At 35.9% G+C, this 19644-nt stretch overlaps 1 long non-coding RNA gene across 2 annotated transcripts in view; it reads right to left on the reverse strand.

Moving 5' to 3' along the window:
* Positions 1-7078: 7078 nt before the first annotated feature.
* LOC127871447 (uncharacterized) overlaps positions 7079-19644 on the reverse strand; it is a 190324-nt gene continuing 177758 nt past the window's right edge. For both annotated transcript variants that reach the window (XR_008045339.1, XR_008045338.1), the window contains 2 exons: positions 7889-7992; positions 7079-7587 (listed from right to left, as the gene is read on the reverse strand). This is a non-coding gene — a long non-coding RNA (uncharacterized LOC127871447). The remainder of the gene's footprint in view (positions 7588-7888; positions 7993-19644) is intronic.

The raw sequence follows: 19644 nt of genomic DNA on the forward strand, positions 1-19644 counted from the left end.
CAATGTAATTTCGTCGCATATATAATCACTGAATATTGCTTTTTTTCATCTTACCACCAATTTACTGAATACTTAATAAATTTAACAAATAAAGCTCAACATTGTATCAGAAACATTTTAATCAGATTTCCATGTTTGTATATTCGACAGCCATGAGATGTGTATTGAACATGAAAAAATGTCAATAAATATTTTCGAAACGCCAATTATAAAGGTAATTTAAATACCATTCTAGAACTGTTTGCAATATGATCTTGTACAAATGCTGTAGAACAATGAACACGCTTGGATTACCATTTACTTTCAATAACGATTCGTATAAATGTTGCATATCAAAACAACTTTTCATGATTTTTGGAACTTTAAATCTGTACTTAACTCTGTACCTTAGCAATCCATAGCGTGAAAGTAACAAATTAAAGTATGCAATTTCAAACGTTTTGACATATTCGGTTACATTTATTATAATTTTGATCAATATTTACTGCATGCAACATATTTAAAAGGGGGTAACGAGGCAAACGTCATGATTATCAAAATATACATCATATAAATAATCAGAACCGTTGATGACAATATGTTTCAGACATATTTTTCGTTTAAATGTGGGCAACGAAAAATATGTCATAACCTTATGACCGACTCTTTTTCTCTATTGTTTATTTACATAATAGTCAATACTGTGTGTTCCATTTTCATGTTTCTTGTACATGTTTCCATTTTATCTAAATTATGTAATAATAGTTTTAAAGTAACGATCACGCTAAAAGATATCGAATATTTCGTAAAATAAAGCTAACCAATACAAAAAAAACAATGTTCCTTTTTGCAAAATGCAAAATTTCAACGTTAGATGTTGCCTGGTAACATTGATTTAACGAGATACAAAATGCTCGTTTTTATTTCTATGTGTCACAAATAATTCCACTTTTATTTCCCGCGAAATATCCGAACATTCACGAGCGAACGCGAGATTCGATTCGGTCAGTGTTGGATAGCTTCGGCAGCAGATTTCTGTGATAGCTTGTATAAATTATCAGGGACCTATGCAAACTGTATAGGTCCCTGAAATTATGCAAATGAACGCAACCCGAATGAATCCGATCCTGACTCGATATTATCCAATAAACGAAAGTAGATGTTTAGATGCTTAAAAGTTGCAGAATGTGTGTATGTTAACGTGTTTACACCAATGTTACTTGTTTTAGGGTCTTCCTATTGTAAATAACCAGCATATGGTACTGTTTGTAGTTGAAATTTTTATATAGCATAACATAGACCGTTCCAGAATCGATAAATTGACCGCCGCCATAGTGTCAGTCACGTGACTGTCTGCCATTACACTTCTGCTAACTTGTGCGAGTCTGCGATTCCAAAAGTCAAAGACGTAGAGAATACCCGCTTCGCCGATGTCGGATTAATAAATTACTTAATGAATTATTTTCAGGCGATTATCACATTTTTGTTGTTAAAATGATTGTTTGAAGTTGAGATTGATTGTAACAAAAAAAATGTTTAAAATGCTTTCGTGTATTTGTTTTTGTGTGTGTAATCAAGTTGTAATCATCGGCGAAAATTTGCCGGTTCAGTCGCTCATATTATGTCTTAGATTAGACATTTAACTTTTAACTTGTTACAAACAATTCACGCATGTACTCTTACGTTGATTTTAATAGCCGCAACATCAAGCAGATTATATTTCAATTAATACTTATTAAAGATTCTCGCGAAATTAATTACCGCTAATTGTTTGTAATTGGTCTTAATTGGTAAAACTCTATATTCTAAAATCATAACATATTATAATAAGTATCATATTTTTGATACGCCTTCCATTACTTTTCTTGTTCTCATTGAAATCAGAGATTAAAAAAATGTTTGTTAGATTTAAATTAAATTTTGCGAGCTGGAATTATGTCACGTAAAAAACGATCTTTTTATCATGAAAGAGTGATATTGATCTTGACGATCTTTTAGGTGATTATACGGAATATGAAGAGAAAGTGAATATCTCTAGTTAAATAGATTTTCATCTTGGAATCATGTAACAGCTAAACAGCTAAAAATACTAAAAATGTATTTTATAGGTCTTTGCAGTAACGCAAAATATATGGATAACGACACTTGTTTAGTCAATTAATCGAATTTATTAATATATTTATTTGCATCTTTAAAAAAAACGCGGCATTAGCATCAAGGTAAAGATTATCTGAAGACTGAAAGGCCGACAATTTGACACAACAAAGAGCTCTATGCATAATCCGTATTGTGTTTTTTTTGCCGAAAAGCTTCAATAAATTACAATAGTAATACATCTAATTTAAAAAATATAATTATCAATGGCATGAGTACGCTAGCGTGATAAACAAATGAGTGATAGAAAGTGTAAGGGGTGCATTGAAAATAAACGTACTACAAAGCCCTATTAAAAGCGAAGTGCATGACGGTATTTACAAGTAATTTTAATTTGATGGGTTTGTACAAAGAATTACGCTATTGAGGAATATTAACATACAACTGAAAAACACAACTTCACATTATGCAAATTGAACGATGTACTCATGTTTATTGAAAGCTCGTTACTAGTGAGTATGAGTGACAAATATTTAGCATTTTAACACACATACATTTATATACATATTTTTTGTTTAAACATTTTTTACCCTCTGTTGGTGTCAAATGTAATTTCTTGTTTTTATGATGTCGTTCGTGCATGCCGTAACATTAAATCTTCATACGGAATGACGTAGTTTTAATTAACCGATACCCGATAAATACGTTAAATATTTTTACGTAAATTTAATAATTATTAAATACTTTTTTTATAAATAAAACGGGCTAGTATCTTTACGCAATCTCTTGCACGACGGTGACATTACATTCACCTCTGTGATGGGCTCAAAACGGACTATTTTTATGAAAGCGTCTCATGTCATCATCATTCCAAGCGTTCATCGTGGATGTAACAGTATACTAAACAATCTCTTGCACGACGGTTACATAACATTCACTGCATTGAAGAAAACCATCTCATACCATATCTTATATCAGCCCTAATTCATTGTTACAAAATTGATATGGTTTTCTTGATGTTGACAAATCTACATACATACATACATACGTCGAAGCAATGCCTAACGTCACTCAATAAAAATTATGTTCACTTGTTTATATTTGTGAAGTGCGTGGAATGATTCCATCTGCGTAAATGGGCAATAAAATAGTTCCAAAGAGTTGCATTAAAACTCGCAAGTTTTTGCACGATGTATCGTAAATTTAAAATTCCTATTTCATTATTTTACGCCCCTGATCCTAAAAATCCAAATCAAAGATACTTTGAATGCGTTTGTTCGGTTTTTCCTAGTTTCTGGGCAATGCTGAGCCTTTCGCAGAGGTGTATGTGAGAGCAAGGAACGACAACTCTGCGTGGAGATTGATCTTTACGGTGTAAAATTTCTGATATTCTATATTGGACATAACTTTAAATTTGTACAATATGTAACATATCTAATGTACGCAACTGTTAAGTATGTCGGGGGTAAATTATCCAACCAAACCCAAATGACTGCTAAATACTACCAGAAAGAGGAGACATGGTGGCATGATCAATTGTGTTTAATGACCAGACTGTCATCTGCCACCCAGTGTGGCTTATGACACCATGTTGTTAGTTAAGTCTGGACAATTTCTGATCAAAACGAGATAATCGGATTATGCAGAACAAAGGGGGCAATTAAACACTGGAATGCAAAGGCTTACACGATTTCAAGATTGATGCAAATAATCAAATGAAAAATATTACATTTAATTTAATTAAATGCTTTTTTTTATGTGTTAGTTTTCCTAGACAAATATCTAAAAATGCATGTTTTTCAAACATTTTTCTGTCATAACACTAGCGTAACATCTACCCTGGCAGGAAAACTGTATTTCATACAACCAAGGTCATGTCATGACGGCCTTAGAATTTAGAAACACATTCATCCGTTGAATAAATGATGAGAATGTCATTGTCAATATGCATTGCTTAAGAAACATTATACAAGTGGTACATCAGCAAAACTGCAAGAATTCACTGGTTTCCGTGAGTGTTGTGCACCGACGTGGACTAGCTATTTCTATTTGTGCGGAATGCATGGGCTGCCATTATAAGTCAACACCAATGGAGCTATCAAATACAATAAAGAAACCTAGGGGACCAGGTGCTGGTTTCCTAAATGAAATGATTTTGCTGCCAGTGATGAAATCCAAAATGGGGATGGCTGATGTGTCACTGGTGTTGTCATGCTTGAACATCAAGCCTCCAAGTGACTCACTTATGCAAAAGAAAATGAACTTGATGTCTGACAAGGCAACAACAGTCAACGAAGACGAAATGTGTAAAAACCAGCATTATGTCAGTCGCATTCTAACACTGTCAGGAAAAGACAACTCTGCTGATGTTCAGTTTGCCACATCGTTTTCATGCAGACCGCAAGGCGGTGCAGAAAAAGCAAAGCAGAGTTTTGCTCCTCTTATCGAGCACAATACGTCAAAGAAATTTGTCATGGCAGCATCAATTTCCACCAAATTTTGCAAGATAAAAGCCTGCACACATGATAATTGCTCAAAAACACTGGCTACAGACCAATCGATATCGTCAACCGAACGAAGTTCCCTACATACTAACCTGAACAGTGTCCTGAAGCGACGCGTTTTGAATATTCGATCTGTGACGACAGACGCAAGCAGTCAAGTGGCGAAAGCTCTGAGAGACTACAATACAGAGAATAAAACAAACATGAAACATTACCATTGTTTTATTCACAAACTCAGAACTTTGGACAAAAAAATCAGGAATATCAACTTAAATTCAAAACTTAAGGCTGGGCAAAACAAGGCAATTTTCCTGAAATCACTTGCAAGTGGAATTCGTACCCGTGCCCGCATGGAGCTGACAAACCTTAAATCCATAAGAAGTAATAAGGCCGAGTTCATTGAGCGTAGCACAAAAGCATAGTTCCCTGTTTCGCGGACTCACATGTTGCATGCTCAAAGTAATCAACTGTCTGCCAACATCATCTTGTGCACTATGGAAAGTACAGTCTTAAACATCTACCCTACGGACAACACCTAACCCTGTCAAAAGACGATCAAACTACTCTTAAAGATGCCATCATGAACACGTTCAACACGGAAACTTTAAGATCAGTTAAAGAACTTTACAGCACAAATCAATGCGAAAGCATGCACTCGACAATTTTCAATTACGCTCCAAAGTTTACATGCTGGACGCAAAACTTCTCAGGACTATGCCACTCAGCAACACATTCGCGAACACTGGGTCGAGGACGGGCTACATTGATACTAGCAAGGACTGTTGGCATTAATGTGAAGAAAAACTCGCAAATGTATATGAATTTGAATCGAATCGACCAAACAATCCAGTATCATTCCATGCGAAAGAAGTCGCAAGCATACAAACAATCTCGATACTTCCTACGGAAAAGAGTATCAAATCGACCGCTGTTACAGGAGTCCCTGTACTCGTGTGAGCCGTCCATTTCAAGCCAGGACCATTCATATGGCATTAAATACTAAATGTGTTATAAAATGCCTTTGCATTTGCCGGGAACAATGTTAACAAGATGATTATGTGCCAGGGAACAATGTTAACAGGATTGTAATGTGCAATAGGCCCTAAACAGTACTAAATGCTGCAGAACGGCCATTTTGACTCATTATTTTGATTGTATTCTTATATTGTTTGCTGTATTTTTGGCAGTATATGAAAAGTTATTCTCTACCACAGAGTAGTAAATTTTCCAACCCGGCTACAAATTTAACACATACTTTTATACAGAGCTGTTCGAGAATTGCAGATATCGGTAAACATGATTCCGAATTACCTCCCTTGATTTACAATCAGTATTGGTCATACAATGGTGTTATCGGGCAAACACTCTGTTAAGAAACAAAGGGATAAATAATTAAGCAAAAGCATATTTCATGGGTGTTTGATCATTTTCCTAATTTGATGTTTTACCTTAAGGGGGCAATATACAGTTTTTTAAGTCTCGGCCAATCTCGTACACAAGCAGGAGTTAACAACTGTCCGAAACCTGGTCACCTCGCATATCTGAAAATAAACCAAGCACATTTCCAGAATGGTTGAGGGTGTGCCATCTGAAAAATCAGTAACATTCAAATCAAATGAGTTGAGGCAAAATGCTTTAGTATTGATTATTTCAAATCAAAACATCAAAATGATGTGTGTTTCCGAGCATTTTTAAGCCAGTTTCAACAAGAAACTGCCACTTTCCTGCGGAAGCAAGGTGCCGGGAAACCATGTTTTTACATTGGTAACTTACCAAGTACTAAACAGCAATGGAGAAAATTGGGGGTCAAAGCATTAGATTTTTTGTAATCGTTCAATGTCCGCACGCCCTTTCAAATTTCCAACAGAAATACTGACCGGAGCCAGCATTACACCTGTTTTCGAATTACATTAATTCTACTTCCTGTATGCAGCTAAAGTTACAAGGTTACGCATGCGCAATTAATTTCCTTCTATATTACATATAAAAAAGTTGATGTTCGATATCAATTTTTACCATGACCAAGCGTTTCAACACTATATCATCATACATCATTGGAAAGATAAATGCATAATCTTTTGAAAAAAATGCATGCCATCAAATTCTATGTGTTGTAACTCAAAATATTTACCTTAGAATAGGCACACCAGTTTTGACACATGTGGAGGCGACCATTTTTACTCAAATAGTATGACCTACTTTCAAAGCCGGGAACCATCGACAGAAAAAGTAGAGCACAAAAATGGCTTTTTTTCTTATTGCTTACAAATATACCTTCAAATTAATACCAAAAACAACCATTTGCATTCTATTTTATAAATCCTAGGCAGCATTCACTGAACAATGTGTGCTATATATCAAATTGACTGCATGTAACCCTGTAAACAGGAGTTCCGGTTTGGGATTATGTGACCTTTAAGAGAACCCAACCCCTTTATTTTATATAAAAGGCACTTTTCCCACAGGTATAATCTGTTTTGAGACAGATCACAAAGTTCCGGTACAATGACACACAGATTTATTCATAAAAGTCGCCGTTGAAAGCGTCATGCGTAACAGCGTTTCGCGTCAAGAATTATGGAAGAAAAGCCAAACTTGGTTTCATCATACATGCAGCACTTAGACTTCATACAAGTCATCACTTTCGATTCTAATAGGCAAAGTTGATGTAACAGATGACTGAAGAAGTGACAAAAATCATCAATGGCAATATTTGTGCATCAAAGCAGGTTTTGAACAGGTTTCGAACAAACTTTTTTTTGGGGGGGGGGGGGCACATTTTTGGTAAAATCCATGTAGAAGCAGCATTTCTGATGCCATTTCACCCAACAAAAGGGCTTGCTTGCATGGAAATACAACACACTTGAATTCCTGACTCAAAAAAAGTGATCGTCAGACAAGAGCTTTAAGTCGTTTGCCACACCTGGACCTATGATTCCTAGGCTCGCGTTCCGTCTCGGACAGGCTCCGGAAAGTGTCAGTCTGGCCCGGGTGCTCGATTCCGTGTAATCTGAGGAAACAAAAAGGTTTCTTGTGCACATTAACCAATAACGGTGCCAACTAATGTAAGTGGGATACAATTAGAGTAAGCTTTCAATAGTCTTTGTTGCTTTATTTGCTGCAAAGGGATAAGTAACCACGCCGGAATCACATTGTTGGGCACACTGGTAAAGTTATCGCCTTAAAATGTTGTTTCAGAGCTGCAGTAAATGTAAAACACCCAATTTTCCTAATTTTGGGGACAAACGTGTGCCAAGATATCAAAGAAATCATTTTACAATAGATTTAATTGAAAATAACGGTGTACTAACCTACAAAGACACCGATCCCCTCGAAACGACTGGGCGAGTGTTGAGGGCTGTCTCCAAATCAGTCCTGCTGTACAGTTTTTGATGGCCTGTCACTTCAGCCGGACCTGTAAACCAATTGGACGACAGTTCAGACAGAGCTATAGACCCATTTCGACACCGCCTACAAATGCACGCTTAGGTTTACGCATAATAATAGTGATAATGGGGTCACTTAAATACAGATTCCCTGGTGTTTTTCATGCGGGGGTCTATGACAACAACATTCCTCCAGCAAAGAAAGCATAATATTATTATCATTTTTGTGTTTTCAGCTGAACACTTGATTTTGCTTGAACTCAGCAAGATATCCAAACAGGAAAAATAAGGCAAAGTAGTGTTATTTAAACTTATTCTGAGTAGAATTGCCTGACGGGGTTGAAAGCGAAGGCAAATAACAGTGTCGGTCAAATATTGGCAGGCATTTTTAACAGTAAAAGGTTCAAAAAGTAAACAATAATAATAGATACAGATGAAATAAAGACATGCATTAGGTTCATTTTTGAGATTGATGCAAATTAATGTCAAAATGTCACTGAAAAACAATACCGAGTGTTTAAGTAGTCTTAGAATATGTCTCCGGAACAGGTTTCGGTGTGATTTTCCAGCATTTACCCCCCTTATTACCCCAAGTGCTACAGCCCAATTGCAAACAGCCCTAATTTGGGTCAAAATGACATCTGGCAGTTATGTTTTGCAATACAGAGAGTTTTTGATGGTCAATTGTCAAAATTCTGGCAGACGACTAACTTGGTCGGAAGTTCTTAAAGGTTACGCATGCGCAATTAATTTCCTTCTATATTACATATAAAAAAGTTGATGTTCGATATCAATTTTTACCATGACCAAGCGTTTCAACACTATATCATCATACATCATTGGAAAGATAAATGCATAATCTTTTGAAAAAAATGCATGCCATCAAATTCTATGTGTTGTAACTCAAAATATTTACCTTAGAATAGGCACACCAGTTTTGACACATGTGGAGGCGACCATTTTTACTCAAATAGTATGACCTACTTTCAAAGCCGGGAACCATCGACAGAAAAAGTAGAGCACAAAAATGGCTTTTTTTCTTATTGCTTACAAATATACCTTCAAATTAATACCAAAAACAACCATTTGCATTCTATTTTATAAATCCTAGGCAGCATTCACTGAACAATGTGTGCTATATATCAAATTGACTGCATGTAACCCTGTAAACAGGAGTTCCGGTTTGGGATTATGTGACCACAATACCTATGTTTTGGTAACGTACAAACATCCAAGAAAAATCACCACAACTCAAACCTGACATTCATTATTATTTAGACACTCAAAATGGTGCTTACTTCAGCATCGTTCTCTTTATTTTGAAATTTGACCCGGCCAATGCGCATTGGTGGCTATAAAGTGTGGTGTGCAGCCATAGTACGTATGTAGTATTGGCGAGCGTGATCACGGACTCTAGATGAGACGGATAAGAAACGGGACCGTATCGGCAAATAGCTTGTTGATACTTTGTCACGTGACCGTTAGCTATCGATTAGCGTACATCGAAGCGCCGAGGTTATACATTTTGATGTACCCACTCACGTCTTTTTTTAAATTATACTTTCATTTTTTGGCCGATTTTGACAATTTATATATCATTAGAATGCCTACGCTAAGTTGTTTTCAGATATATAAATATATATTATTTTTGTCTTCTGATTTGGGCAGTCCGGCGAGTTATAACTTTAACTTTTGCAAATAACACACCGTTTTAAAGTCTAGATTTACGGTTGACATGTTCGTATTTTATACCGATTTGTTTCGTTTATATTTGGAGTTCAGTTTTAAAAATTACATCTTGCTTAGGAAAATAGAATTCTGTATACGATAGAAAAAATGGTTTTAAAAATGAAATTAAGTAAGGAATGAAGGCGTACGAAAGTATCGCGCGGTCCTAACGCAGAGAATTGATGCTACGGTCTTGGCGATTATGCTTTTGTTTAGATACCGGCTATTTAATTTCCTTGGTCATGATTCTTAAATTTTTTTTATGGAATATATTGAAATATTTTGTTCACGAAACATATCAATAAAGATAATTATTAATGAAGCTTAATAAATCAACGATTTCAGCTCTTGTTTATAACACAGACAGGGTGTTAATTTTATTACGAGACAGCATATATAGCGGACCCTCTTGATATTTTTCGGCCGGTATTTTCAAGAATCTTTAAATAATTTTAATTAATTGATAATTTAAGGTAAATAACCTTTCATATAATTATACATAATAACATCTTTGAAAATAAACAACAAACGGTGAATGTTTTTTGACACCCATTTTATTTGAAGCACGCAAAGCCAAAATAATACTGGTTATTATAATGTAATACTTAAACCAATAAAATAAAATTCTACCAAATCTGGTAGGATTTTCATGTGATGGCAGAGATCGTAACGACAAATCTGCATGGAGATTGCCTTTTTGCACGAATGTATTACCAATGTGTTGCGATAAAATAATCATTAATGTGTTTTCTTTGTATTTCAACAATTGCGTAAACGCCTGAAGTTTATAGACCAGACAGGACTCCCAGGCAAGTTTAAGGCATGGCTCTACCAACATGGATTACTACCAAGGCTTATGTGGCCCCTTATGCTGTACGAGATAGCTACAACCACTGTAGAAGGATTCGAGAGAGTGATCAACCGGCATCTCCGGAGATGGCTTGGTGTCCCTCCTAGTTTCACCAGCATTGGACTGTATGGCAGAACCAACCAACTTCAACTCCCAATGACCTCACTAGTTGAAGAGTTCAAGGTTGCCAAAGAAAGACTGGTGGTAACCCTCAAAGACTCATCAGAAGACATGATATGAAAGGCAGGCATCGAGATACGCACAGGGCGAAAGTGGTCAGCAAGCCAGGCAGTCGCCCAGGCAGAAAGCAGGCTACGACACAAAGACATCGTAGGCACCACAGCTATAGGAAGACAAGGCCTGGGCAGTACAAAACCACAACGCTGGAGCACTGCCGGTAAGAAAGAAAGAAGCCAAATGGTCCAGTATGAGATCAGGCTTTCAGAAGAGGAGGACAGGCGTGCCAGAGCAGTTGGGTTGGGAGGGCAGTGCGCATGGACACGATGGCAGACCTCAGAAAGACACCTGACATGGGTAGACATTTGGCACTACGAACCACTACGACTCAAATTCCTACTGAGATCCGTTTATGATCTGCTGCCATCTCCAGTCAATCTACACAGATGGGGGTTAGTGGAAGACCCAAAGTGTCAGCTGTGCGACAAACCAGGAACCATGCAGAACACCCTCTCGTCTTGCCAGACAGCGCTAACACAAGGCCGCTACAGATGAAGGCACGACGCGGTCCTCAAGGAGCTAGCAGACATACTAGAGCGGGAGAGAAGGAAGGCCAGACCTACCAACAAGAAGGCAGTACCAACAATCAAATTCGTCAAGGAAGGACAAACTGCCAAGAAGGCAGGAACCGCAGCAACATCTATCCTTGATTAATCAGAGCGTTGGGAGATGAAGGTCGACCTAGGAAATCAACTCAACTCAAACAACTCAAACAATTTTATTGAAGTAAATACAGGCCACCGGCCCAAAAAAACACAATATACACACATTTTATACAATCACATAGTTTCCTTGTAACTATTTCTATCCATATTTAATTATACATTTTAAGATAAATAAAAAAAAACATACAAATTGATGTTGTTTCACATGTAGATATACATATAAATACAAAGTTATGAATTGATGTTGTTTAACAGATGGTATACAAAACTTGCGACTTTATGGATAATTTCATCATTATTTGATCCCATTAATGAATAAAAACAGCTGGTATTCCCGGACATAGTCCATACTACACAGAGACCAGACATAGTTATATGGTCTCCCAAGGACAAGAAACTGGTGATGAAAGAACTCACTGTACCCTGGGAGACTAGGTGTGATGAGGCCTACGAGCGGAAAATGGGAAAGTGCACTGAGCTACAAGAAAAGTGTAAAAGTCGTGGTTGGAGTGCCTGGCTGTTCCCCGTGGAAATAGGGTGCAGAGGATTCCCAGCCCAATCAGTATGGAGAATGCTCAGCAACATTGGGATCAAGGGAGGTGACAGGAAGAGGGCTGTAGGCAGACTTGGACAAGCTGCAGAAAGAGCATCCAACTGGCTGTGGATGATGCGAGAGGAGAAGAGCTGGACGCTAAACCACTGACCCGTAGTGTTTGGCCAACACTACGGATCCACTGCCCGGAGAGTGTCCTGGGAATAAAGGATAGAAACACTTGATGAAAGGCAGTTCCCAGCTGATGAGTCAGTGGTTTGTGCAGTTGTATCTGCATTCTACACAAACTCGAACCTGCAATGAGTATCTGAAGTAACTTTTACAAATAATTTAAACACAAACACTTGCTGCAATTACAATGCGTGCGTTTGTCGTGGTGATCTTCTCGTTTAATTAAACGCTATATATCTATTGGGTTGAGTTGTTCAAAGCAGCCGTTTCAATAACGTCTAAACAAATTCAAAGGAAAGCTGTATTCTTCAAATTGTGCATTGATAACAAACATAATATGAAATTTTATGCTATGTTAGCCATGAACACCAGGCTAAACTTCCCCGAAACTATCGACGTACTTCGTGATGTACGAAGTTGGATAAGGTTATAATGTGACAGAGAACAACAAATTTAAATCCGAAAATGAGATGTATCTGATGGAAATGTATCGTTTAATGAACAGTGTATTAACTAATAATTATATAAATCAATGGAAGAAAAGGAGAAACGTGTAATCAGCAAAATCTTTACATATTCGTACTAGAAATAAATTCGTGCAATGGCGGGAGCGTGAAATTTAGATATCTTCAAAATTATGGATTCTACATTACAGTTTATGAATGTCAATAAGGCCAATGTGTGCTCGACCGTATATACTCTCTTAATTATAATCTTTTTATTTAAAGTTCAATTGTCCATAAAACAATAACAATATAATAGAGCACATACATCAGTTTAAAGGTAAAATACGTATTTTAGTTGAAACCCAATTTAATTGCAGTCCATATTCGTTGTACTTAATGACTATGACATGATATTCACGTGTTTGCAATCAACACACAGTCTCACTATTTTAATGTAAGCAAATTATATCGCGTAAAGTGATGACTCTGACATGCATTAACGCACGTTAATCAGAGTAACAGCACATAACAACTTAGAACCAATTACCGCTAACTCAAATCCATCAACTAACAGCCAAGTTATTTCTGTTTAATGAGTTTAAATATGTTATCTAGATTTAAAAAATCAGATCCGCATTAACTGCATGGAAAAGACGACAATGATTTAGTGGATTTAGTTAGCTGTTTTCTTAATGCATAACGCATCTGAATACGCCATTTTACCTTTTAATAATGAAAAATAAAAAAATAAAAAATATATATATTGGCATGTCTTAAAGTTGTCTCATTAAACAGTATTTTATTGTGAGCAAACATATACCATTATGCTTAAAGGCTCTTTTGGTGCAACAGTTACATTTTTATTTTATTTTCTCTGTTATTTCTAAACAGATTTCATCGAAAAAAAACTTAATTATGATAGCATTCATTTTTTTTTGTTCCAACAATTTTAGTGGAAAGAATCCACAATTCGGTGAATAATCAGTTGACGAGAAATGTTACTCTAAAACAAAAGATAACAAAAAAACATCATTATAACACTTAAAAATCAACAATTGAGCACCTTTGAACAAGCACGTAAAACGGTTCCGTTCCTATTAGTTAAATTGTGTTTTCAGTTAACAGTATACCAGTCATATTACAGTCCTTCCGTCTGTCATTCGGACCGTCCTTCCATCCTCCGTACTTTCGTCTGTCATTCTAACCGTCATTCCATCATCCGTCCTTCCGTCTGTCATTCTGACCGTCTTTCCATTCTTCGTCCTTTCGTCTGCCGTTCTAACCGTCCTTCCATCATCCGTCCTTCCGTCTGTCATTCTGACCGTCTTTCCATATTCCGTCCTTTCGTCTGTCATTCTGACCGTCTTTCCATCCTCCGCCCTTTCGTCTGCCGTTCTTACCGTGCTTCCATCATCCGTCCTTTCGTCTGTCATTCTGACCGTCTTTTCATCCTCCGTCCTTTCGTCTGTCGTTATAACCGCCCTTCCATCATCCGTCCTTCCGTCTGTCATTCTAACCGTATTTCCAATCCGTCGTTCCGTCTGTCATTCTGACCGTCTTTCCATCATCCGTCCTTTCGTCTGTAATTCTAACCGTGCTTCCATCATCCGTCGTTCCGTTTGTCATTCTGACCGTCTTTCCATACTCCGTCTGTCATTCTGACCGTCTTTCAATACTCCGTCGTTCCGTCTGTCATTCTGGACGTCTTTCCATACTCCATCTCTCCGTCTGTCATTCTGACCGTATTTCCATCCCTCGGATGTTTAGCTTCCCTGCATGATCTCATAAAGTAACTCAGAAATGGCAAAAAAAAAAACTTTATATGGTTCACATTTCTAATGATTAAATGTGTATGATTATACATTAGAAATTGTCTTAGGAAAGTTAAGTTTCTTATTCACGAAACCGAATACAATATCCTTAAAGAGTGATAACGCCAGTATTGTCAGGCAATTCCGCTGAAATTATATTTCAGAGAGATGGTATTTTATATAAATAACACGACGCGTTTCATGAAAATTTTGTTTAACGTTCGAGATACATGTAGCAGAGAAAAAGTGATGCGAAGTTGATGAATGTTTAAACGCAATATCCTTAAACGATGAAAGTGTACATATTGTCATATCATCTCGCCTAAACAGGGCTAGGGTTGGAGGGAGTATTGCCATTAACCACAAAGAGGACCTATTTTAAGGAATATTTCTTTTTTGTGCTAGATCTCAGGAACTAAAATAATCAGATATTCATGGAGTTCTGAATGCAGTATGTTGGTATGGTGTGCAAGCAGATGTTGGTAGGACGTTTCGCTGCAATCATATCTCAATCACAACATGTATTTTCCATGTACATGACAATTGTTCATTCCAATTTATTTATTTTAGTAAAGATTACCCTTAATTTCTAGTGTTAATAATAAATCTACCTTAATATACTTTTATAAAACATAATGCATAACATTCTACTGAATATTAAAGCCATATGTATGAAGTAGGCTTGTACCACACAAAACCTTGACACACATTTAATATGTATATACATGCATGTTAATTGTTTACTCGTGCACGTTTCCACACCGATGTTTATGAAATCAACTTCCTATCAAAAAGTATTTATGTTATAAACTACAAGATCTTTATGTAAATGGTTTTTCCCCGGTAAGCCACCCCTACATTACGAACAATGATGTCATCAAAGTCCCCACTGAGTCTCTGAGCGGTCGTGAAGAGACCAATATGAGTTGGATCCTCATTCAATTTCCACATCGTACTCGTTAAATACAATTCAATGGTTTTAAAAGATAACAAAAACTACTTATAATCGATATTGTGAACTAATTTTTAGTTTGCTGGTTATTTCTACAGTTTAATGTTTTATTTTTAAAATAGTATAACCGTTTCTTTTTCGTTGTTGTTGATGCATACATGCTTTAGTAAGGAAGGATTTATCTGCCTGTAGGTGCATGGTTTTTATTGGTATTCTTGGGATATTAACTTGCATGTGCGCTCTTCTTGATTGCATCTAGAATTGCTTTCAAACGTCTGCTTTCTGTAACATGGAAATATTTATTAATAATACATCTGTTTATGTATATTCCATTGTAGTGTTTCATTGGGTACATTTCAGTTTATTGCTGTGAATGTGATGCGCTTTTTATCGTTGTGTGCATCTTTCATGTATTTTTTTTATAAAATTACAGGGAATAAATAATAAATATTGACTTAACTTCTTAAGGCGAATAACTGTTATTTTGAATTAACTGACCTGATGAAACTATACGCTTATTTGGGATAGGCTGTTTATTACATTCACATCCTTTTAATAAACAGCAAAAAAGTGATTTGCGTTGCTTTAATAAATACATTAAATAAATCATAAAAGCATCCGTAAAAACGAACATTAACGATAATAATAGTAAATAGGATATTTAAATAGCATAGGTTTTGTCTTGTAGCGTGCAGCATCACGTGAACTGCAAATTCCATTAGATATGTGGATACGTTGAAATGCTGTCTTTGAAGCCGTTGTTTCTTCTTAGGGGTTTCCATAAAACTAATATATTTAATCAAGTGAACTTTTAATGAGAGCCGTTGATGACATTTAGAATTTTTTTTGCCGTTAAAATGAATTTATTTTGTATAATATAGTTTTTTAAATCTGAAACCGTCTTTTTAAAAGAAAATTTTCGATTCAATTTACGCCGTTAAGTGGATAATCCGTAATGTGTTCATTTACATTAAATTGAATTCATTAATACGGTGAGCTGCTCTGTTTTTGAATTCGTCCATTGGCGATTTTTATATCCAATGGTTACATTTATCAATTTGAAGCATTAAATGACAAACTTCAATACATGTACAAATCTGTGAAAAGGTCCCTATTAGCATTAACAAATGTTGACGTTCATCATAAAAGGCTAAACAAGACTGAGCGGTAATGTTGGTTTAAATATGCGAGTCCTGCAGAAAAAGTACAGACGACCTTGTTTAAGCCAAATCGAATGTATTGTTAAGTTCCCATAAACACTTATAATCAATATTGCGTACAATATTTCGAAAAATAAAGTTAATACATAAATAGTCAATGTTCATTATATCAATAGACATAATTTCAACGCTGAATGTGGTCCGGTTACATAAATTTAACAAGATACAAAATGCTATTTTTTTGTTTTGATTTGTGGGACAATATATTCAACACATGTACAACTACCATGTAAGTGTTGTTTGTCGTATGAAAAGATATCGTTGCGGGAAATTAAAAGGGGATTGATTGTTCCACAAAAGTAAAAACGAGCATTTCGTATCTCGTTAAATCTATGTTACCATACCACGTTTAGCGATAAAATTGTGGCTATTGCTATAACACTGATTTTTAATGGGTCAACTTCATTTTACGAAACATTTTTTGAAATGTTCGTTGAGTTTGAGTATTTATTTTATTTTAAAGAAAAAAATAAAGATTTATAGTTGCATGGAAAAACGCTTTCAAAATACAACAGCAAACCATTTACTGGCTACATTATAAGAACTATTAAAAGAAGGAATTACGAACTTCTTTTAAAGTCAGCAAGAATTATCTGTACTCCAAAGATGTGTTAATGGCACGCGAAATACCACACCCTTTTTAAAAGTACATCACTATTTAGTAAATAATTCACTTCAAAATTCTAAAAATAACACTTTTTGTTCAATGTAATTTTCGTTGCATTTCTAACAACTCTTAATACAAAGTCACACGAAATATTTGAATTCGTTAAAACAAAAAAGAATTAAGCGCATAAAAAATCACTGAATATTGCTATTTTTTTTTCATCTTACCACCAATGTATTGCATATTTAATTAATGTTTGTATATTCGACAACCATGAGATGATTATTGTACATGCAAAATATTAATTAATATTATCGGAACGCCAATAATAAAGGTAATTTAAATACCATTCTAGAACTGTTTGCAATATAATCTTGTACAAATGCTGTAGTACAATGAAAATGCTTGGAATTCCATTTACTTTCAATTACGATTCGTATTAATGTTGCATATAAAACAACTTTTCATGATTTTGGAACTTCTAATATGTAATTAACTCTGCACCTTAGCAATCCAAAGCATGAAAGTAAAAGATCATACTATGCGTTTTCAAACGTTTCAACATATTCAGTTACAAATATTATTATTTTGATCAATATTTACTGCGTGCAACATATTTAAAAATGAGTAATGAGGCAAGAGTCATGATTATCAAAATATACACGATATGAATAGTCAGGAACGTTGTTGACGATATAGACAATTTATTTCGTGCAAATGTGGGCAATGAAAGACTGTTCATAACCTTATGACCACTTATTTTTATCTATTGTTTATTTACATAAAGAGTCAATACTGTGTGTTCCTTTTTCAATTTACTTGTGCTTGTTTCCATCTTACCTAAAATGTGTAATAATAATAATCATAATAATAATAATAATATAAAATAATAAAACTATTTCTTATGCAGGTAAAAAAGTGGAAGTGAAGAACACAAAGAGAAAAATATAAATTTCTGTATTATTCAAGGTGTTGATGCCTTTTAACTCCTGTGCGAATGAAAAATACTTTGATATTGAAATCATTGAACAGCTACTTCAAATCATACATACTTTCGAGGAGATATCATTTTCTTTCGCAATGCACTTTTTGTACGAATGTTATACCAACACGAATAGTTAATAATAATTAATACTGGGTTCCCGCGGCCGATCAGATCAACTCGGTCAAGCCCGACCAAGCGGTTGGGTACTGGTCTGGTTCGGTCGGCATGAGTGGTCGGGGGCGGTCGGCATTGATCGGGCTTCTTACCTGATATTTTTTGACATGTCAAAAAATATCGAGTAGCGGTCGAGTAGGAAATGGATCGAGACGCGCTCGGGAAGTGGTCGTGTATTAGTCGAGTAGAAGATCGAGTTGATCGGGAAGCAATCGTGTGGCGATCGGATTGACATATTTTACACGATCTGTACCCGATCCGCTCGTCCTCTACCCGAGTTATTTTGGATCGCAACACGATCCACTCGACCTCTATTTGATTTGATGTACATATTTACCAGACTGCTACCCGACGGCTACTCGACCGTACACAATCACTTCCCGTTTGCTATTCGACCATACACGAGCTCTGTACCCGATCCGAGTTATTTTAGATCGCTTTGTACGACTGTAGTACGACCATCACGATCTGGTCGTGTGAAGATCTGGTGGCGATCGAGCTGAGGTCCACTTGGTCGAGCTGAGATCGTTAAGGGCTCGCGTATAGGTCGAGATGATCGAGCGGAAATCGGAAAGATGGTTGAGTGGACGTCGTAAAAGAGTCGTGTGGGGGTCGTGTGTTATCGACAAGAGGTCGAGAAGAAGTCGTGTATACCCTTTGTAGTCGAGCTTGATCGGATTTGGTCGGGAAATTTCGGTGATCGGGATGATCGAGTTGATCGGATCGGCAGTGGGAACGCACCATAATATTTCCTTTCAACATATTTATTCGCAGCTTACGCGTTAATTCATCCAGGTATAAAGTTAATAAATCTTTAAATTAAATTTCCGTCGTTTTCAATGTGTTGCGATAAATAATGTGTTTTTCTTTGTATTTTAAATATTTAATTTAAGTTTTGAAACATGAACTAGTTAACTATTAATGGAATAAGGTACAATCGCGAAAATATTAAACTCGAACATGTAAACGAGTATCTGAAGTTACTTTTTCAAACAATGAAAACACACACTTGCTGCAATTTCAATGCATGCGTTTGTCGTGGTGATCTCTTTTAATTAACCGCTATATATCTATTGGGTTGAGTTGTTCAAAGCAGACGTTTGAATAACGTTATAAAAAAGAAACTCAAAGCAAAGACGTATGATTCAAATTGTGCATTGAAAAACACAAATGTTAGGACACAATTCTCAAACAAAGTTAAACTCCCCGATAACGATCAACAAATTGCGTGATGTACGAATTTATGAGGTTATAATGTGACACAGAACAACAAAATCAAAAT

Source organism: Dreissena polymorpha, chromosome 3 (genome assembly GCF_020536995.1).
Source record: "Dreissena polymorpha isolate Duluth1 chromosome 3, UMN_Dpol_1.0, whole genome shotgun sequence".
Lineage (NCBI taxonomy): Eukaryota > Metazoa > Mollusca > Bivalvia > Myida > Dreissenidae > Dreissena > Dreissena polymorpha.